Here is a 14,437-nt window from a genome sequence, read left to right on the forward strand (position 1 = left end):
GGAAACTAAACAATGCAGCCCTCGTAGGTGGGGCGGCGTTGACAACTTGGACTGCGAAACCTCCGCTGGCCTCGGCTGCTCGAACGAAACTTGTTGAAATTTCTGTTGATGATGTACCCGTTACAGCCATCATCGATACTGGCGCTCAGGTGTCGGTTATGCGATCAGATCTTCGTAGTCATCTCCGTAAAGCCCTGGCACATGCCCAGTCGCCTGCCATCCCAATACCTACTGGCAGTATAGAAGCCGTGATGGTAATAAGGGCCGCCCGTGTTTCCAGTACCAGCCGTCCAGTGTTATTGCTGTTCACTGTAGTGGCCGAGTGTCCACACGAAGGGATTCTTGGAATCGACTTTCTGACTGCCCATTCAGCATGTATTGACTGTCCCAATACCATTCTTCTCCTTGAACTGCCCCCTTGCTTTGACGACCCCCGACCGGCGACCACAAGTCCCGAATTCGTTCTACAGAATTTGTTCGACTACTACCTGATGCTGCCACTTGCGTGGTCATGTGGCCTTCTACACCACTTCGACATGGTCCTTACGTGGTGTTCCCACTTTGTGACGTCCTCCTGGCATGTCAAATAGCACTACCAAGCTCAATTGTAACTATAGCCAACAATCTAGCGTAGCTTCCTCTTCTGGACTTTGGTTTGTCTCTGCAAGTGCTTCCTGCGGGTATATCTCTCGCGGCGCTATCCTCTTTTGTAGTCTATGGAGTAGCTGCTCTTACACCCGAACCACGATTCCGCAATGCTGCAGCATCTGCCCCTCCTACTTCACGCAACGAGAAGTTTACGACAATGATCGCTGCTGATCTACGACCTGATAACGCCGACACCCTTGGCCGCATTCTGATGTCCTATGAAGACATCTTTGATTTCGGTGATCGCCCACTAGGTTGACGCTGCTGGCGTCCTGCCTGATACTGATGAAGTTTGTGCTGTTTCTGAGTTTCCACTTCTGCGTTCCTCTATCGATGTCCAAAGCTTCCTAGGGCTGTGTTCCTAATTTGGCGATTTATCCAAAACTTTGCCGAAATCGCTCGTCCTCTCTCAGACATCCTCAAGAAGGACGCAACTTTTCGTTGGGGGCCCTACCAGGCTGCAGCATTTTCAACGCTTATCGGTTGCCTTATCAATGTACCCGTGTTGGGTCATTTTGATCCGCACGCCTACACCGAAGTTCGCACTGATGCAATCGGCCATGACGTTGGTGGTATCTCGTCCTAGCGAAAGCGGAATACTAATCACGTGATCGCGTATGCTACCAGTCTTCTTTCTGCACGAGATTGCAACTACTCCACATTAAAACGGGAATGCTTGGCCCTTGTTTGGCCCATTACTAACTTCCGCCCTTACCTGTTCGGTCGAGATTTCACCGTCGTGACAGATCATCATGCCTTACGTTGGCTATCCTCACTCAGAGGCCCGACAGGCCGTCTTGGCCACTGGGCGCTACGCCTGCAAGAGTACACCTTTTCTGTGTCCTACTAGGACAAATCTGGGCGGCTACATAAGGACCCGACTGGGCCTCGTCCGCTATCCTGTGGCCCGACTCGGTGTCACCGAAACCGTTATAGATTTTTTAAAATTTGCCTTACCCCTAAGCGCCCTCATGCGAGGGTATTACATGGTGAGGGGGGACACAAACAAGAGATATACCTGTATTTTGTCGATCTCCGTCTTCACACGAATCGCCGATGAGCAGCGTCGTGACCCATATTCGATATTCATCATAGAACCCATAACCTCGGAGCAACAGGACGTTTCCCTCGGTATGTTCTCTAGGACGGGACTTCATACCGACGCAATATGCATCCACATGGTGCTGAACTGCTTCTCGTCGTATGACCGTGTGCGCAGGGTACTTTTCTGGCCTGGGCTATATCTCCACTTTCTAAGCTACGTCACTGCCTGCGAACTTTGTCATCGCCACAAGAAGCCTTCATTGTCTCCCGTTGGGCACCTTCAGCCTATAGATATCGCCAGTGAACCATTTTTCCACGTCGGCCTGGACCTTATTGGCCCGTTTCGAACTTCATCTTCGGGCAACATGTAGGTGCCTGTTGGGAAAGGCTATACCACCCGTTATACCATAACGCGGGCCCTCACTACGATCTGCGGGACTGATGTGGCTGATTTTCTCCTCCATAAAGAGATCCTACATTACGGTGCCCCACGTCAGCTACTCACTGATAGAGACCGCTGTTTTGTAAGGTTATCGACGACCTTCTTCACTCTTGCTCAACGTCCCCCAAGTTTACGACGGTTTGCCAGCAATGGAGAAACGGACTTACCGAACGTCTGAACCGTGCACTCACGGACATGCTTTCCATGTACGTGTGCGATGATCACCGGGATTGGGATTGCTCCTTACACTTCGTGACATTTGCATATAATTTATCACATCACAATTTTACTGGGTATTCTCCGTTCTCTCTACTATATGCGCGTGACCCGCTCCTGCCTTTTGACTCGCTGCTCTCTTCCGATCCCTACACTACCACGTTTTACGCTCACGACGCCATTGTTCGCGTGGCCACAGCATGTCGCATTGCCCGTGATCGTCTTCTGGCGCCTCAGACTATCCTAAAGAATCGTTACAACATTCGTCGTTGGGACGCTCCTTTCAGCCCTGGGACACTTGTCCTGCTTTGGTAACCTTCCCATCGGGTCGGACTCTGCGAAAAACTGCAGCCGCGATACGTCGGCCTTACCGAGTTCTTCGCCAGGTCACCAGCCTCACATATGAGATATCACATTTGAGTTCGACTTCGTCTGCCCCACCAAGAACTGATGTCGTGCACGTTTAGCGACTCAAGCCCTATAATTCGCACGCTGATTCGACGCCCTAAAAAGCATCGAGACGGTGGTGTTGCCGGCGGGGATTTAATGTCACGTACGAATTTGTGTCTCTGTGGACAAAATGACGTTGGCAGGTGAAGGGGAGATTCAAGTGTCTCGAAAATCGGTTGATGATGTTACCCTGTCAGTGGGCTACACCCTTGTAACTGTATATATTGTAAATACATATATTTTCTCCCCGAAAGAATATCACGTTGAAGGTAGTAGAAACGCTATTGTTGGCACATTACTGTTGCACGCCTGTATTCTCGCAGCAGACCATATTCTCACATGAAGTGGTTGTCACAGCTTGTGGGTGAAGAAATATTTTGTGCGCATATGCGGTTTAAAGTTTGCTAGCACATTCAAATTAATTTAACTTTTATAACTGTATCAGTGCTAGTATTCTTCATCCACATTGGAATGATTTAATGTTTGTACGGTCTTCAGGAACCACTGCAGCTGTGGCTTCCGATGACGCAGTGGAGGAGCGTGTGTCACAGCGATTTGATAATGTGCTTTGGTGTGCCACTGCTTGCATAGTTCTTTTTATAGACCGCTTGTCATTTGCTTTTAGAGAGCTTCCGTCTCGTGCCGTTTACATGGAGAAATTTCTTGGAGTTTGAATTTATTACGTCAAAATTAGGTACTTCAGGACCATAAATTGGTGCCACGCTGTGTCCAGTAGTCTTCAAAGAAATTGTGCAATTAGCACGATACCCACCGGGGAGGCTTATTGGCTTTGGCATAGTGCTATTAAGCATGTAGTTGCTAGTTCGATTCCTGGCCATGGCAGCTTCATTTCAAACATGTTCCGAGGGCTGGGTAGCGCAACCCAGATGAAAGACAAAAGGAAGCACACGATACGAGCACATACTAACTGATTTATTTTTTCAAACAAGTAATTAAAACATAATAAAAATGTAAACATGGGTAAAGTGAAGGTTACAAGGGTGAAAGGCTGTTAGCCTATTTTTCCATTCGAAAACTCAGTTTCTTTATCATGTTGAACGATAGAAGTCTGGCTGACGCATGCGTCTGCGTTGACATGCATGAAGTAGGCTTCCAGAATCTCATAGTTGATTTGATTCACATTTTTATACAAAAATTCGTTTTGTTTAAAGAAAGGTTTCCATAAGCGATTTCTACAATGCGCGGCAAGATTCGAGCCTGTTGCATTCCTGATCGCACCTTGGTGCTCCGTAAGGCAGATGTTAAGGCAGCGTCCCATCTGCCCTGAGTAATTTTGCTGCACGAAAGTTGAAGGACGTAGACCACTCCCACCAAACATGTCACGAGCTTCCCCAAGAGTTTTACGGGGCACATTGCCTTGGACACCTGTTTAGGTCTGTTGACAAGATTGCAAATCTCGTTTAACGATTTTTTGCTGGAAAGACGTCTTGAACTCCATAGTTCATGGCTGTCTTCTTAACCTATGCCTCATCTGATGTACACAAGGGATGACTGCAAACTTTTTTACCGTTTCGATCTGTGTTTGGGGTGCTTCGCCTTTCTCAATTTTCTTCACTATAAAAACATATTGGAATAGTTTTACGTCATAGGGCCCTTATTAATTGCTTTGAATCGCTACCTGTACACCTGCTACATAGCATTCTACCTTGTGAAATAATATGCAACCACAACGCAAAATATGCACGTATCGTCGCTACGTGGCGAGTATGTCGCATCGCGTTGCACCTCACGGGATAGAATGCATTTATATGGCATTTTCCCGCGTAATGTTAGCAAGCGCTGGCGCTGCTCCGGTGTTGAATAGTCACAGAATGGAGGGCACAATGACCTTCACAGACCGAAAAGGAAGCGTTTTTACTTTAGGCAGGAACGTTGGGTCCGCTTTACAAGCGTTGTAGAGATAGGCACCTCACCAAAATAGGGTACCAGTCCGGTTGAATACCAGCTCCAGCGTAAGCATACTTTAGGTGGAGGGTCATTCGGATGAAATCCACCTTTGTAGGTACAACCGGTTTGCCATTGCGGTCCATCATTCGCGCTTTCGTTAAAGTCTGCGTTCGAAAGAGAAAAAAAAAGCATGTTCAAAGGTGCACTAACATCAGAGGTCGTCAGCAGGTATCGCACAATATGAACTTTGATTTCAAAGTCTCTATTAAAGTACGTTGGCTGACATCCCAAAATAGGATGGCATCGTTGCAGCTAATAAAATAATGTTCTGTTGCCTCCGCCACATCACTAAGGCGAAAGTGAACAGAAGATGCGCAACTTGTGAATGCTTCATCGGGTTACATGCTGCTGTAATGAAAACCATGAAAAGAGAAAAAGCGCTGGTGCGGCTTAGTGGTGGAGTAGCTGATTCCCACGACGCGGCTCCGGGTTCAATACCGACGGACTGAATTACGGAGCCGTTCCTCCACTTTACACTGTGACTGCGCTGACTGTGCCACGCAGGTTTTTTTTCCTCATTCCCAGCGATAGCTGCTACGGACACCGGAGGCCGGCGGTGGCAGCGGACACCATCACCAACCGAAACGGCTATTGGAATGGGGCCATAATAGCTTACGCTTTAAAACCCAGGTGGGCCGATGCCGGCGGCATTGAAGGGCCAGGAGGGATGGCTCTTACCCGACTAAGGCACAGGCGTAGAGCGCACATACAGCACAGCCTTTGTTTTAATACGAAAATGCAGAAATAAAAAAGCCATCCAACCACATTGTTGGTAACGAGGTGCGCGCACATTCGCGTTGATGAACGTACGTTCATCATCATCATCATCATCATCATCATCATCATCATCATCATCATCATCATCACGTTATATATCTCACAAGATACACGAGGAGAAAAAGGAAGAAACGGAAGGAAACCCAAAATTTCTTCGACATGACCAAGGTCCGGTCTCCCAGGCGAAGAGAGAAGGTATGGTATGGTATGAATAACTTTATTTAGGTCCTGAGGGATCAGTCTGGGACTGATGCGGGCCGCTCCCACGTCGGTACAGAGAGGTCGAGCCCCTCTGCTGTCACACGGGCCCTCTGGACAGCCCTGAGTTGGTCCGCTAGCACTTCACCACGCAGCATCCGCTGCCACCACTGTTTACCTCGAGAACCATCACCGGCCAACGCCAAGCAGCGCCAAAGCATGTGTTCTAAATCGAGCAGAACCCCACACTTACTACAATAGAGTGAAACCCCGCAGTCCGGATTAATTTTATTCATGATGACCGGGTTAGGGTACGTACGTGTCTGCAGAAGCCTTAATGTAACCGCCTGTGGCCTATTTAATTTAGAATGTGGCAGGGGGAATGCCCTGCACCATGATATTTGCCCTAAGGTTTACGTTGAACTCGTGTAGGGGCGCCCTAACGTGCGACACAGCCCCCGCTTCATCAATTGACTCTAAAATATACCTACCCACTGGTGTACCTAGCAACCGCTCCCTCTGTGCAGTACGCTGAGCCTCGGCAATTTCATCTAAAGTATTATGCAAACCGAGTCGTAACAACATATCGTTTGACGTAGTCATAGGCAGAGGAAGCGCAGCCTTGACGGCTTTTCTTATTATTGCTTCCAATTTCTTTTTTCTCCCCCTATTCCAATTTAGCATAGCTGCCACATACGAGAAATGGCACATAATAAATGCGCGAACTAAGCGCATCGCACCTTCTCCAAACCCCTAAGCCTATTAGAGAACCTTGTTATAAGTCTTATGACCTCCTCCGTCTTCTTGGTGATACGCTGAATGGTTCTAATGTTCGATCCGCTCGCTTCAAGTACAAAACCCAGGACCCTGATTGCTTCAACTTTGGGTATCACAGACCCTCCCCTAGTATGAATTATAATGCAAGGCTCAACTTCCGGTACCCAACCCTTCGGCCTACGACCTAGCTTCTTAGATTTTAAGATCAACAACTCCGACTTTTTAGTGGAACACTTGAGCCCCATGAGACCCAGATACTCCTCTGCAAGCGTTACCACCTTTTGCAGCCTAGCCTCAAGCACTCCATCACTACCACCGACAATCCATATAGTAATGTCATCCGCGTAGATAGAATAGCCAATATCCTGGACAGTGTCCAGTGTATTGGCCAACTTCGACATCGCCAGATTGAATAACATAGGCGAGAGTACGGATCCCTGCGGAGTACCACAGCAACCCAATTTAAAGACTTCCGACTTTATCTCCCCAAACTTGAGACATGTCCTTCTATCCCTGAGGAAAGCCTTGACAAAATGGAAAAGCCGCTGCCCTATGTTCAAGTCCGATAGCGCCTGTAGAACGAAAGAATGTCGGATTTTATCGAAAGCTTTTTCCACATCAAGTCCAATTTGTGCCTTAGTATCCCTAGTCCGTCGGTCAAGGAGCTGATGCTTAATCCTGGTCATAGCATCCTGAGTCGAGAGGCAGGGCCGAAATCCTATCATCGAGTGCGGAAAGACCCCATTGTCCTCAACATAACGCGTTAGCCCATTTAAAATGACATGCTCAGCGACTTTCCCCAAACATGATGTCAGGGAAATGAGTCTGAGATTTTCAAGCCCTATGGCCTTCCCCGGTTATGGTATCAGAACAGTAGTTGCAAGTTTCCACACTTCCGGGAAAGAGCCTTCCTTCCATCGGTAATTGATCTCCCGCGTAAGGAACCCAACTGACCCGTCGTCTAAATTCCGTAACATTTTATTCGTAATGCCATCCGGCCCTGATGCCGATCGACCATTAAGATTCTGCAGCGCCATCCTGATATCACTTTCAGTAAATTCCTCATCCATAGCTGCATTTTCGTCCCCACTATATTCCAAAATCACGTCAGGTGTAATGTGCCAGGTCTCCAACGGAAGGTATCTCTCAGCCAAATCCTTCAGCAACTCCTGCTCCGTGGAGGTCCGACACGCCTGATGGACCAGCTTACCTATCACAGTCCTCTGATTAGATTTAGTGTTTGTCTCATCTAGTAAATGTCTGAGCAGACTCCAGGCGCCTCCCCCCTTAATGCGACCATCAATAGAATTGCATACTTCATCCCATTGCTGCTTGCACAGTACTCGACAATGGTCTTCAATTTCCTGATTAACCACTGCTATACGCTTTCTAAGCCTTCTATTCAATCTCTGACCCTTCCATCTCGCTAACATCGACTGCTTCGCTTCCAACAAATGCGCCAAGCGACTATCCATGTGTTCCGTGTCAATATCGGTCTGAACCTCTCCAGTGGACGCCTCAACGTCACATTTAAGCTGACTAGTCCACTTTTCCAAGGTCAACTCATTTCCCTCATCTTCGATCCTCTGCGCCCTTCGTTCCCTAAATGCATCCCAGTCAACCATCCTGAATGTGCGCTCCTTTTTATTAGCCACTACCAAAGTAATCATAAGTATGTAACGATCGCTACCAAAATCTATATTAGAATTGGACCAGGACGAATCCACCACCCCGCGAACAAAAGTGAGATCAGGTGTCGAATCTCTACATGTCGACGTGCCACATCTGGTGGGATACGAAGGGTCTGTAATCAGAGTTAAATTCAAGTCTAGTGCCTGCTGCCATAGTCTCTCCCCCTTAATAGTGCTATAAACATACTTCCACACATGATATGGTGCATTGAAGTCCCCTCCATTAAGCAACGGTGCATCCTTAGCCAGATTGGTTGCCTTGGTCAAGAGAGATTTGAAACTCTGCTTCGTGTCGCGGGGGCTACAGTACAGGTTAAGCAGGTAAACGCTCCTCTGACATGACCTTTGCCGACTTGAAATTACCTCCACCATAATATATTCGATCTTGCAATCCGCCATGTGAAGATCATGTCTAATATACGCCAACCTCCTATTAATGAGAGTAGCGAGTCCTCTGCCCTGTTCATTATCCTTAACTTCCACTTTGAAATCCGTTAAGGTCACGTTAGACGTCAGTGTTTCCTGTAATATGATAACTGAGGTTTCACACCGTGCGTTCTAACAAACTGCTGCAGAGATGCCTTTTTATGATTGAACCCCCTACAATTCCACTGCCAAATACTAAATGAACTATTTAATACAGCCATCTTGACCACGGAAATTTGGTGAACTAGTTTTGAGCTCAAGTCCACTCGGCGACTTACCCTGCTGGGCTAGCGGCCGAGTGCAGTCCCACTCCATAACAGGGACCACCGTCTCGTTTAGATATATTTCAATTTTGCCTAATCTCTGATCCGTGATATCTTCCCGTTCTTCTATCCGCTCCAGTCTACTAATGATCTGATTTACACTTTCTTGCAATGTCGCCATCATTGCTTTAAGCTCGGAACTGACTTTGCCCTGAATCCGCATGGTCGAGGATAGGGCCCTCTTTTTCGGAGCAGGCGTCTCCTCGTCCGTAATGGTCTCTTCTGCGACCTCCACAGACCTTGGTACCTCAACCGAGTCATCATGTTTCCTAGCCTGTCGTAAGCTACCGCTGTTACCGGAAGGCAAGCCGTTCCTAAGTTCAGCTATCTCTTTGATAAGCCCGTCAATGGCTGCTTTTAGGCTATGATTCTCTCTCTCCAACTGCGCAATCCTATCCCTATCCTTATTACAATTCACATGCTCCTAGCGCTGCTCGCGCGCTTGGCCGGCGCTGATGCCGCCCTTGACCTTGTCAGCCCAGGTGGTCTGGCTTCCAGCTGCGCCGCCGTCTCCACCAGCTGCAGGAAAGCGCACCCGCGCCTCCCTAGAAAGCGATCGGCTCCTGGTCGTTGGAGCCCAGGTCGATGGCCGCTGCCTCGACCTGGAGCGGCTCCAAGAGCGGGAGCGTCCCTTAGAGCGTTGGCGGGCGCTCACCAACTGCACCATCTCGGCTTCCTCCTGTTCCGCCGTTAGCTCCGCCCTGGCTCTCTCCTGTCGTCGAACACGCACGAGATAGGGAAGCTGGTATCGTTGTCTGCATTGTTTATCCGCGGTCAGGTGTCGTCCGCCACAAAGCTTGCAACAAGGCACACACTTGTGATTCTCTTCAGGGTTCCGAGCCCCACATCCTCGGCATTCAAAACAATTGGGAGCCGGGCAGACATCCGCCCGATGTCCAAGCTTGCCACACACATAACACACATCCAACTGCTTTCGATACAGGAAGCACCGGACCAGAGTTGGCCCATATCTGACGAAATTGGGCACTTTTAACCCGTCGAAAACAATGATGACTGATCCTGTGTTGTTTATTCGTTTGACCGCCATAGCCAGCGGGTTGCGATCGTTAACAATGTTCCGCTGAAGTGTCGCGGGGCCATCCATAACGTCTACATTGCGAATGACCCCCTTACACGTAGTGTGTTGGGCCGTCTCGTACGCACTGACTTCAAAATCCTTGTCTGCCACCCTGATTGACTTGAGTCTCATATATCGTTCAGCGTTGCTCCTTTCTGGCGTACTAGCCACCAAGATATTTTGCATAAAATTAGGGCAAATAAAATCTTCCCTAATCTGCTCAATACTGAGGCCTGCCGCTTTTACGATTGCCTTGCCCACCGCTGTAGAGCTAACTTTCTCCAAATTCAGCCCACCCCGTGGGCGAATGACTATTTTGATGTGTTCTTGTGGCATCGGTGGCATGCGCGACGCCTTCACAATGAGATTCTTGATTGCCGAGCCTCCGCGCCGTTCACCTGCGCCCCGTCGTTCAGGCATCTCGCTTGGCGAACCGCCATCACCAAATCCAGGCCTCGTCGTAGCTCTAAATTTTCGGCTGGACACTGTCCGCCATCCCAGGTCTTCAGGAAGGACATCCGCCGGGATCACTTCCCCTTCAACGTGCATTGCTGCCATGCCGCGCTAGGTCTACCAGACGCTAGCTCTCGGCCAGCGTGGCGTGAGCACCAAAGTTCCAATAAAGCCCAAAAAAGGGTGGCCCACCTCAAAGTCAGGTATCCGCTGACTCTTCTCGTCCTCACGGATCCGATGATATGAAGTTTTCTTTATGGATCGCATCATGTTATGCGTTACAGACGAACGGGCAGATGTTGTGGCTAAATCGTCTAAGAATGATTACTCTTTGTAAACACAGAAAAATTCAGTTTTTGCTCTCTGTAAAGGTGGACGACCAGGGGAGCTGTATATGTGGTGATAAATATGTTCATATTAAATATGTGGATTCAAAAAAAAAGACACACACCACAATGAATTTTGTTTTTTTCCCTGTTCTTTGTTGTTTTATAGATCGCACACTCAATGCTTTTCTCGTTCATTTGTTTGGTTTATTATTTAATATTTGCTCTCCAAGGTGACTCTCCCATGATATAAGGCCAGTGGCGCTCTGTGGCGACACTGGATAGGCTCTTGGCGAATGTGATTCGTTGTCAACAAAGCTTCTGTTCGGGGGCCAGAAATTCAAGTTTCTCATGCTTCTTACTTTGACCCCAGTCTGTATTGTTTCATCGCTAGGCTTTTACAATTACTGCTGCCATCTTTGACGACTGCCAGCGTCCGCATGTGCTAGCTAGTACATGCTACCAGTAAGAACCAGTTATATAGCTAAAACTGTCTGTATAATTCTGCTACACAATGTTGTTCGATTATCTTCTGCATGGTGCATGCCTCCGCATTACAATTTTCATGCTTTGTGGAGAAGTTGTGACGGAACTTCTACTACTGCTTTTGAACGGCTCTTTCTAAGCGAATGCCGACGCCCATCCTTAAAGCTGTACAAGCACTACCGCACAATTATCGCTCAAAAACACGTAATGAGGCAATACTGTCCTGGGTAGTGAAGCTGAAACAGATTCGTGGAAGCAAATATTATGTTAGCCTCCTCAACGCAATTATATTATTGTGAATTAAAGGAAAGATGGATGAATTTGTTACTAAGAAATTTATTACGAAATGCATGTAGGCAATATTAGAATCGTGTGGGGACTCAAGATCTCAACCATTTATTGAAAAAGTACAGCTTAATAGCTTTATTTACGTGAAAATGAATCAAATCATTGAATAGAAAGTCCACATTCACAAAAAGTGAAACGATATATTCGACGGCGTATGTTCGTCCTTTGCCACTTTTACCAGAAATACGCGGGTGAAGCCGACAAGCCCATGACTCGGAACGAATTCGAAATATATGGACAGTCAAATGTTCTTTCGTATTTTTTCCTAGCGTTTATAGATTTAATTTAATGCATTCATTTAATGCAAAAGAATGACGTCAATATTGAGGTGTCGGGGTCCTCGTATGATATTTCGGTCTGCGTGTTCACTCCTGCGTCAAGGCTCTTTCATTTATATATTATGGAAGAAACTTTTGTTCATTTTGATGCTTGAGCTTTATGTGACTCCTTAAGGTCATGTACTGCTTTGAGGGGGCCTGATTCTCCTTTACCAGGATAGTATGAATGTTAGCATTTCCCCCTATGTATGAAATTAAATTCCGACTCCACAGGGAGGGAAATCGGTGTCTTGGTTTTGTGTTATGTTGTCTCATGTTACGTTTTGTGTTAGTGGTGACACTAATAAGATGTCGCCACTAACACTACGAAACGTAGAAATTCCAAGAAAACATCCCTTTTTGTACCAGTAGGGCTTTAAAACTTACAGTTATCACGGAAATTGGTGCCCCAGTATTTACAAGAGCCATTGTAGGTATATCGTCAACAAGCACGTGAACTTTGTTTTTCAGCATGAAAACTACCTAGTTTTCCGGTGGTGGGGATAGCAGGCGCCACCGCGGCGACAGAGACCGCGGAGCACGTGGAGCAGGTGGTGGAGTTAAGCTGCTATCGAAGGCAGGTGATGGATTCTAGAAGCTACCTTGACGAAGTCCGCGATTGATTGGCGGGCGTGGAGGGCATGACGCAGAATATGGTCGATAATTGGGCTGGCACGTCACTCGTTGAGGTTCTTCTCGGAAAGGTCGGTGGCGGATGTGGCCAGAAACCCCGAAACTATAGCACGCACCAGGTGGTCGATATCACGGTGCCACTCGAAGCCTTCATTTCCCCCAGCGCGGCATAGGGTATCTGTCATGATCGTCATATTCTCTCTAGCCTGATTAAGTGATAAGGTACCGCTGCGCCGGATAAGAAGTGCGGCGCTGCTGCTCGTTGTTGAAGCGAGGCCGGTTCGTGGATTCAGATTGTTCTGAAGTTGCCTTGGCCTATCTTTCACGCATTTCTCGGCTTGTCCCTTGATCTTTCCACCACACGACAAAGGAACTTCACAAACGACTCTTGCCTGACAAATGATATATTTATTTTCGTCAAAGGCTGGTGCCATGCAAGAAAATGCTTGTATCATAAAAAGCCAGCAAACAAAGACGCCAAGGACAACAGAGGGTAAATCAATTGTAATTACTAATTTAAATAAAGAAATTATCAGTTAATGGAATTGAAAGTGGATAAAAACTTGCGGCAGGTGGGGTACCATCTCCCGTCTTCGAATTACGCTTGCGATGATCAACAAATGGATCTACCGCGGTGCCGTCTTCCCGTCAACTTTTTGGAGCATTTATGTGTTACTACTAGAACTAACCCCGCGGCTGTTGGCCAGCGCCACCACTCACAAACCGCGGCGGCGGATGTAGATTCTTTCTACCACAGGTGTCAAGAGAACGTGATCTATTTGGCTGAAGGCTGCTGGTCAATAAACCCACATGAGCTACCTGAAGGCATGAATGTTGCCGGATGTGAGAGCCTCATTATGTAATAAACGAGAAGAAAGCGGGTTAACCAAGGGGCCCTATTTTTAATAATCCTATCTAAGCAGCCAAAAAGAATAAGCCTAGTCGGAGTTGGGCCCGAGCTAAAGCTTCATCTTAACGTTGCAGTGGTAGCACTTTCCTGCCTTAGCCGGACACGGAAGCCTTGGATGCGGCGCTTGTCGGCAGAACGAACATCGCTGAGCTTTGCCTTGAGTTGTGGTTCCCCCTGCGTGGTGCGTGAGGTGGTCATTTCGAAGAAGTGGCAAATACTCGCTCTTCTCTTCGATAGCGTCCACGGCTGTTTCCATCGTCGTAAAGGACGATCCGACGTTGTTTCACCACTGCTGCTGCTGCTCGTGTGCTGTTTCAAACGGTCCTTGATAACGGCGCTTGCCAGTGTGAGGTCGGCGTCCCTTTGCAGTGTTTCGTAGAGCTTCGCGTCCTTGAGGCCAAGGACAAAGAGGTCACGAATCACTCACTCTTTGAAAGTGCCGAAGTGGCACCTGTCGGCAAGCGTGTGCAGAGCTGTGACGAAGTTGTCAACGTATTCACCTGGATTCTGGCTTCTGCAATGAAAGCGAGCGCATTCGTAAACGACGTTGCGAGCAGCCACGAAGTGCTTATCAAACTTACTTTCGTCGCCCTCGTATTTCTTGGCGTCGTATTCCAGCAAGCCGAAGGTTTCAAATATCGTCCTTGCTTGTTTATCCAATTTGTAAAGCAGAGATTCCTCGCTCTCCTTGTTCAATTCTGACGAAAACCGATAGTCGTCGAATTCATGCGACCATGCTTGCCATTCGGACAGTCTTTCGAAGTTGAAGTGTGATGGTGGCTGGAGGGCGAATATTCCGGAGCAAGGCGGTCTTTGGTCGTCACCAGGCTTGGTGGTGTTGTGATGCCTCTTTCTGCACCGAAATTTTGCGCCGAAAGTATGTTGCGCATTTGCAACAAAATTTGTTACGTTCGCTGCCACATTGC

The sequence above is a fragment of the Dermacentor variabilis genome, chromosome 8, assembly GCF_050947875.1.
Source record: "Dermacentor variabilis isolate Ectoservices chromosome 8, ASM5094787v1, whole genome shotgun sequence".
Lineage (NCBI taxonomy): Eukaryota > Metazoa > Arthropoda > Arachnida > Ixodida > Ixodidae > Dermacentor > Dermacentor variabilis.